General features: G+C 39.4%; 1 pseudogene; it reads left to right on the top strand.

Moving 5' to 3' along the window:
* The first annotated feature begins 5,406 nt into the window (after positions 1-5,406).
* Positions 5,407-7,323, top strand: LOC125091860 (hsc70-interacting protein-like; annotated as a pseudogene).
* The last annotated feature ends 1,300 nt before the right edge of the window (positions 7,324-8,623 follow it).

Below are 8,623 nucleotides of genomic sequence, written 5' to 3'. Positions count from 1 at the left end.
GTGAGACCTTTCAGAGGACACCAGCTGTAAAATGTTTAAGTTCTCAGAAAATTTCTTCTTTTTTGTGCAAGGCTTTTGTCTTCTCTTCACTACTCATCAAGTTGAGGAGAACTGGGGGACACTGTGTATTTCATTTTTTTTTTAAAGATTTTATTATTTATTTGACAGACAGAGATCACAAGTAGGCAGAGAGGCAGACAGAGAGAGGGGGGGGGGAAGCAGGCTCCCTGCGGAGCAGAGAGCCCGATGTGGGGCTCGATCCCAGGACACTGGGACCATGACCTGAGCCGAAGGCAGAGGCTTTAACCCACTGAGCCACCCAGGTGCCCCCTGTGTATTTCATTTTTATTTTACCCTTCTCTTAATAAAAGGAAGACATATCTCTTGTTTCACAATGTTCCTTGGGTGGCTTTCAACACCACCCTCTTTCAGAATTAGTTCTGCAGGGGGTAAATAGTTTTATCCTACTTTGATCCCTTTTTAAACTCTTTCCAACTACACATTATATGACACTTGTCCAGACTCTTAGTGAGATGAGCCTTTTTGCATTTTATTAACGATGTAGCTTAAGTAGCCTCTTATCAGCATTATAGACACTTAGGTGCTAAGTGTGCTTCTAGCCCATGATTTGAGGTTCAGTCCATGATCATATATACTTTAGGATTTTTACTTTTAATGACTAATCACATCATAGTTAGATTTTAAATTATCTGGAATATATTGTAGCATTTTTTCCAGTGCATGTGTAACATTTATTTCCAATGAGACTACATAGAATAAAATAAAAAATCTATTGTTCTATGAAACCATAGTTCTGTTAGTCAGATTTACTTTGTAATATATAATAAAGTATTGATTGTGCTAATCTTGACTAGCTCTAAATGTAAGCCAAATATCTAATTTCTAAAGTTAATTGGATCATTTTACATGTTGGGAAACTTATAGTCACAAACTGGTCCAACACATTTATGCCATCCAGTTTGTGTTTCATTTCATTATGAACAAAAATTGGAAATTTCTGGTATCCTAGAGATTTCAAATTTAGAGCTTTGATGTATATGAGAGCAGGTACTGTGTACATTTAGGTGTTCTGGATTCTCTTTGGTTCTGGATTCTGATACAGAGAGGTCATGCAGGAACTTTACTGAGGTATGTACTAGGAACAACTGTAGGGCAATGAGGAAACCAGGATTGATTAGATGGAGAAGTTGAGTTCTGCATGAGAAACATTGATGTGGAAGACACCCATATTTTCATAGAGTTTATTATCCAGTCTCTGGAATGCATATATCTTCACAAGATCTCTAATGTACTTCCTACTTCTTGCTGATCCAAAATTAAGAGAATGTCATTGATAGACTGGACTAATGTAGTACCATATAGAAAATCTAACTGGACCAGTTCCTTTCAGATAATAACTATGAGAAAACGCAGGAGAATCAATATAGTTCTGAACAAGACTATAAACAGATAATTTCATAGTATGCAAAACTTTTCAAATACTCCTTCCTGATAGGTACGGATAAAATTCTGCCGGGTTCTTCATTGCATTACCATACACTCAAGGCTATGTTATCCAGTCTAGCACAGATACCCTATCTGTCATCATGAGTATGTGTGGGGCTACTACGTGGTTACTCTGCATTCGTCCACTGTCATCACCCAGAATCCAGGATCCAGATTGGTGAATTAAGTGGAGATGTAGTGAAGACCATAAAGCTGCATCATTTGCATCCTTAAAGGAAAGAACACTAATATCTGTCACTCTTCCTGGGTGCAATATTGTTTTTGATTTACTAGTTTGGCCAGACTTACAATGCCACTACAATACCTCTTACCCCACAGGCCAAAAAAACAGGTGTGATATTCCTCCAAGTGCATGATTTGTATATGTCCACCCCATAGGCACGTGCACCCAACAAACCTATCGTGAACCAAACTTTTCAGGATTCCATTTACTATCTGGTTCCCATAATTTCAGTGTTTCACGAGAGGGCTGTTGATAATGCTTTGATTCCCCCAGTGAACATCTCCTATTCACATCCAGAAGTCTTAGAAATGGCTGGGTATTCTTCTTTCCCAGCTATAGTTAGCCCAATGAATGCCATATTTCCTTTGGGGAAGTCCTGGGGAATGACTCTTTAGCATACATTTGCTGTGATGTTACAGGTTCTTCCTGATGGCAATGGTTTTGGGTCTGAAAACTTGTTCAGGTCCAGAAACTAAGCAATAAATTCTGACTTTTTATTGGAGTAGTGGACTTAAGATTCTTGACATCCTAAATTTATTTTGCATCCCCAATTTTTTGATATGCATTTTCAGCAACTCTTCCATTGTCTGCCCATCTCTCTTACTCTCAGGTACACCATGATCTGAGACCCATCTCCAGAGCTTGATGCAGGTCAATTCTCTTGGACTATGACTTTCATATGATATATGTGTCCATCTCATTACCTATGATTAAGTATCACTGCCTAGACTATATTATTTTAAGATTCTATCTTCCACAGTTCTATAATGACATCTCCTATCATCAGGTCCAGTCTAAAAAGGATAGTCACCACTGAACTTCTTAAAATCGTGGTAGCACTCTCACCAGCATAAAACTTAAAATGCTGGTAAATGTAGGTTTTTCTAGGCCTTCATATGCAACATAGTTAACTGATAGATTTTCTAGTCTTAGGTAGTGTATCTGCTCTAGTCCGCCTATTTCTCTGAGATATTATTGTCTTATTCCACCATCTACCATCAAATGTCTTATCTTTCCACTTCATTAAGTGTGCTATTGTTTTTATTCGTTTTCAAAGACCATCCTAGCAAATGTTATCACTTTCTCGTAAGGTTCTTCCCTAAATATTAAGTGCTAGACTGCAGTTGAATGTCTTCATATCAGTAAATTCTTCCTTATCCAAGTGCATATCAAATTCCACTTGACCTTGCATCTTCAAGTTCCAATACCATGCATTAGTCTTCTAATTCCTGCGGATACATGTTAGGTAGGTCCCGCAACTTTTCTTCGGCATAGCTTAGGTCTTCCATTAGCTGATCCAGTATTTTGTCAATTGACTTATGTTGTGACTTGACCTTAACTATCATTCTGGTGACCAGGAGGAAATCTAAGAGTAGGTCACAGTGTTATGCAAGGCAGAGGCTTCTGCACTGTTTTTACAGTAATAGGGTGTGGGGGAGGTAGTGTTCACCTTCAGTATAAAAAAGACCCAGTGCTCTCAGCTTTCAAGGTTCTCAAATGCATTGACCTAGATATCCCATTCCAAATTTGTTTCCTACTCCATCCAAATTAAGGCCATGACCCTGTATAACAGACTTGTTGGGATTGATAATTAAATCTTTTCTAGAGATCAGCTACCTTTAAAATTAAGCCCTGATCTTAATCCTCAGTTTTTCTGTCCTCTGAATGAAAAAGATCAAGTTCTCTTTATACACTGCCAAAAAGTCTTTTGACTTTCACATTTTGCCTTAAATTGGTGATTAATCATACTCAGCTTTTCATTGCCTTTTTTAAATGCATTGATCTTACCCAGCAACAACCATCTGCTTTCTTAATCCTTAGAATTATTTCTTCCCCCATACTTCTCAAACAAAAAAGAGCAAGTGCATTCCATTCAGTTAAGAACTAGTGAGAATTTTAACAATTGCACACTAAAGCATGTCAGGGAAAGACCAAAGATCAGGTCTTTATTGCACAGTGGAGAAGTAAAAGAAGCCATCTCTGTGAGCTACTAGTAGCTAACCAGTAGGTGATACATTTAGCTAATCTCGTTTTATGCCTGCTTCCTAGGACAATTTCTGATACCAACCATCTTAGATAAGTTTCTCTGGAGAGTCTAAGAAGAGATTTGTTTGCACTGGAAATTACATGCAAGAACAATATATATAAGAATACAGTGATAGCAGCTTTGGGCAGAGGGGAAATTCAGACTGCACTGTGGTTATAACAAAGACCCCAAAACATGTCTTGGTGAAATTAGGATCTGGTATGGCCTTTCAGATTATGGCAAGGTCTTTGCACCCACTATGTCAACCAGTCATTGGCTATGGACTGTCCTGGGGAAAAAGACATGAATATGGATGAAGCAGCTTTCTTTGGCTGAGAGCATCCCTGATAGCAGAAGGTATCTGTCAGCCATTAGCACCATTAGCATCCACTAGAGTGTCTCACACCACAGCATCTACTTAAATACCAATATAAAAATTAGAGAAATGTATTTTCCTTTTGTCTTTGGTATGAACAAACAAAAGACACTAAGATGACTAGATTTGGACTCATATCCCAGGATCAATCTTAGTTTGTATTAACAAATCTTTGCTTTCTTGTGAAAACCACTAGATGGCACACAAGAGCAAAGGGGCAATGATGGAAATAATAAAATATGGTTAAGGGGCACCTGGGTGGCTCAGCGGGTTAAAGCCTCTGCCTTCGGCTCAGGTCATGATCCCAGGATCCTGGATCGAGCCCACATCGGGCTCTCTGCTCGGCGGGGAGCCTGCTTCCTCCTCTCTCTGCCTGCTTCTCTGCCTACTTGTGATCTCTGTCTGTCAAATAAATATATAAATCCTTAAAAAATTTAAAATTAAAAAAATAAAATATGGTTACATTCTTTTTCACTCTATGGTCTAAACCACATACTTATACCATAGAATCATTTATGTGCATATACTGAAAACCTCAGTTTATTATTTGGTAGATTTTCTGTTTTGACAAAGCTGATTCCCAGCAAGCTTATCCCACATTTATGCTGTAAGGTTATTAATATAATGAGAAATGGTTAATAAATCACATAATGATGACCAGTACAACTACAACATATTCAAAAGACCAATATACCTAGAACAGAGAAAACAAGGGTAAAGTAAAAGGGTAAAGGGTAAAGAAATGAGATATGATGGGTGCCTGGGTGGCTCAGCAGGTTCAGCCTCTGCTTTCGGCTCAGGTCATGATCTCAGGGTCCTCGGATTGAGTCCCACCATCGGGCTTTCTGCACAGCGGGGAGCCTGCTTCCTCCTCTTTCTCTGCCTACTTGTGATCTCTATCTGTCAAATAAATAAATAGAATCTTTAAAATAAATAAATAATAAACTAAGTACATATAGGGGTCCCAAACATTTTTTTTTTTTTACATTGACCATGTTAGCCTGTGCTTCTGGGTAAAACAAACACAATTCTAAAATTTTTCATGTGATTATGAAAACAGATTAATATGAACAACCTTTCTTCTCTGGATGAAATCTAAATATCTATTTACAAAATGCAATTTACAGTGGAAATTGATCTGCCTTTCTTTTCTTTACAAAATAACCTCCATTATGGGCTTAACAAATGGGGCTGGATTGACAATTCTATTGAGCCATGTTAGATTAGAAGCATAGAAATTACATTTCAGAGTTAGTACCCGCGCCTGGAATCGGGTCGCAACCTCAGCCGCGCCTGCCGCCTGCTACTGCCTCCGGACCATGGACCCCCGCAAAGTGAGCGAGCTTCGGGCTTTCGTGAAAATGTGTAAGCAGGATCCGAGCGTTCTGCACACCGAGGAAATGCGTTTCCTGCGGGAGTGGGTGGAGAGCATGGAGGGTAAAATACCACCTGCCACTCATAAAACTAAATCAGAAGACAGTATCAAGGAAGAAAAACCAGATAGTAAGAAGGCAGAGGAAAACATAAAGACAGATGAACCATCAAGTGAGGAGAGTGATCTAGAAATTGACAATGAAGGTGTGATTGAACCAGATACCGATGCCCCTCAAGAAATGGGAGATGAAAATGTAGAGATAACCGAGGAAATGATGGATCAGGCAAATGATAAAAAAGTGGCTGCCATTGATGCCCTAAATGATGGTGAACTACAGAAAGCCATTGACTTGTTCACAGATGCCATCAAACTAAATCCTCGCTTGGCCATTCTGTATGCCAAGAGAGCCAGTGTCTTCATCAAATTACAGAAGCCAAATGCTGCCATTCGAGACTGTGACAGAGCTATTGAAATAAATCCTGATTCAGCTCAGCCTTATAAGTGGCGTGGGAAAGCACATAGACTTCTGGGCCATTGGGAAGAAGCAGCACATGATCTTGCCCTTGCTTGTAAACTGGATTATGATGAAGATGCTAGTGCAATGCTGAAAGAAGTTCAACCGAGGGCCCAGAAAATTGCTGAACATCGGAGAAAATATGAGCGAAAACGTGAAGAGCGAGAGATCAAAGAAAGAATAGAAAGGGTTAAGAAGGCTCGGGAAGAACATGAGAGCGCCCAGAGGGAGGAAGACGCCAGACGACAATCAGGAGCTCAGTATGGCTCTTTCCCAGGTGGCCTTCCTGGGGGAATGCCTGGTAATTTTCCTGGAGGAATGCCTGGAATGGCAGGGGGATGCCTGGAATGGCGGGAATGCCTGGGCTCAATGAAACTCTTAGTGATCCGGAAGATCTTGCCGCCATGCGGGATCCAGAAGTTATGGTGGCCTTCCAGGATGTGGCCCAGAACCCAGCGAATATGTCAAAATATCAGAGCAACCCAAAGGTTATGAATCTCATCAGTAAATTGTCAGCCAAATTTGGAGGTCAAGCATAATGCCCTTCTGACAAATAAAGCCCTTGCTGAAGGAAAAGCAACTTCGATCACCTAATGGATGTCGCAGTAATACAAACCAGTGCACCTCCGACCTTCTCATGAAGAAAGCTGGGGTGCTGTGAAGAGAATCCCTACCCCTCTGCTCCCCATGCAACTGAAACATTCTACAATTGTTGCCATTAGGGTATTCATTCAGATAATGTTTTCCTACTAGGAACTACAAACTTTAAACACTTTTTAAACCTTAAAAATATTTAAAAACATATTAAAAGGGTATGTTAGTCCCTACATTTTTCTTTACTAATCATTTCAGTTTTTTTCCTTTGGATTAATTGGGCAAGGAAGATATTTCAGTGTGGAAGATTCATTGCTCAATTATAACGAGTGAAATAAAGGTTTATTAGTGGGAGGCAAATAATACATTAAAATAGATGAAGTTTGAGTTGGAGATACGGTTTCTGAGACATTTTGACTTGTCTTTTTAAATGCTTTATTTTTTAAACACAATTTATTTTGATAGAACCATTGGGACCACCAGTATTGCAGTCAGACCTGGGTAGGGACCGGAAGTGCTTGGCAGGGCAGCAGCAACCTTACTCCTTTTATATAGTGTGCACCCTTGTGCAGATGCATTTAAATCTTACACTGTGGTGAAGGGATGATTTTTATAATGCTGCAGTAGACTTGGATTACTTAGCTGTGTTCTTGTCTCATATAGAAAATAAATGTTTTGCATTATTTCCACATAGGGGAAATAAGGGAATACTTTTTTTTTTTTTTTTTAAATATTTCTGTGTTTAGAGTGACCTTTCCTGGTCAGAAAATACCCATCTCTTTGTGTGCTTTCTGCTTATTTTCACGTCCCCCCTTCTCCCCTCCCAGTACTCTTTGGGCTAAAGATAGTCCTTTTTCACTGGTGTCATCACTATTACCATCATTCACAGCATAATTGTGCAAGTATATGTAATGCTGGGTTTAATATGTAATACATATAGTGATTATGTCAGGTAATACCCATAACAGTTGTAGTTTCTTACTTGGCCAAGCGATTGCATATTTAAATGTTAGGTTTCCGCTTCGGTGAGATCTTAACCATCTCAGAAGATGTTGGAAGGAGGGATCCCTTTGATGTTCAGTCTTCTGAGGAAATACCTGTTGCAGTTGGAGTTTATCTGACATTATTCATCTTCGTAGTTTGGAGAGTATGACGTTTGAATTCATTGATATACATAGAGGGGGACCAAATTTCTTGATCCAATACGAATTATAAAATTGATGAGATCCATGGTTCTTCATTGTGGGGTTGATGGCATTAGGAGTCATTGTGTTCTTATTCAGCTCTTGAATACTCCACCATATCCCCACCTCTCCTCCAAGGATAAAGAAATGATGGATTTTCTGTTGTACATTCAAATCAACATTAATTAAGACTAAGTCTAGGCACTGTACTAGGAATTGCTAGGTTTCTACCTTTCCAATTTAAAGTGCTGGTGTTCAGGGGCGCCTGGGTGGCTCAGTGGGTTAAGCCGCTGCCTTCGGCTCAGGTCATGATCTCAGGGTCCTGGGATCGAGCCCCGCATCGGGCTCTCTGCTCAGCAGGGAGCCTGCTTCCTCCTCTCTCTCTGCCTGCCTCTCTGCCTGCTTGTGATCTCTCTCTGTCAAATAAATAAATAAAATCTTTAAAAAAAAAAATAAATAAAGTGCTGGTGTTCAAAAACAGTTTTCAAGGGATGAGACCCTCTGTACTTTGCTTATTTGAAGAATCAGTGGTAGGAGCAGTGAAGAAAATTCCATGGAATAATTTCTGAAATAGCACATTTCTGAAGTCATAAGTAAGTTGATTCAGGTTCTAACCCTTTGCTGTACACAAGCAAATAGAAATGCATCTGTTATATAAGTGAGAAAAGGCTGTATGCTAACTAAGCATGCTTTTTAAATCCTTTAAAAATACTCAGCATATAAACTTGCGTTTGAGCTTGTCAGTGGTTTTTTTGTTGGTAATGTGTGTTCTCTCTCGAATTTTCTAATGTGTGCTGTGAATAA

This window comes from Lutra lutra, chromosome 2 (genome assembly GCF_902655055.1).
Source record: "Lutra lutra chromosome 2, mLutLut1.2, whole genome shotgun sequence".
Lineage (NCBI taxonomy): Eukaryota > Metazoa > Chordata > Mammalia > Carnivora > Mustelidae > Lutra > Lutra lutra.
Note: the sequence above shows the minus strand (reverse complement) of the source record. Positions and strands in the feature narration are given on the sequence as shown.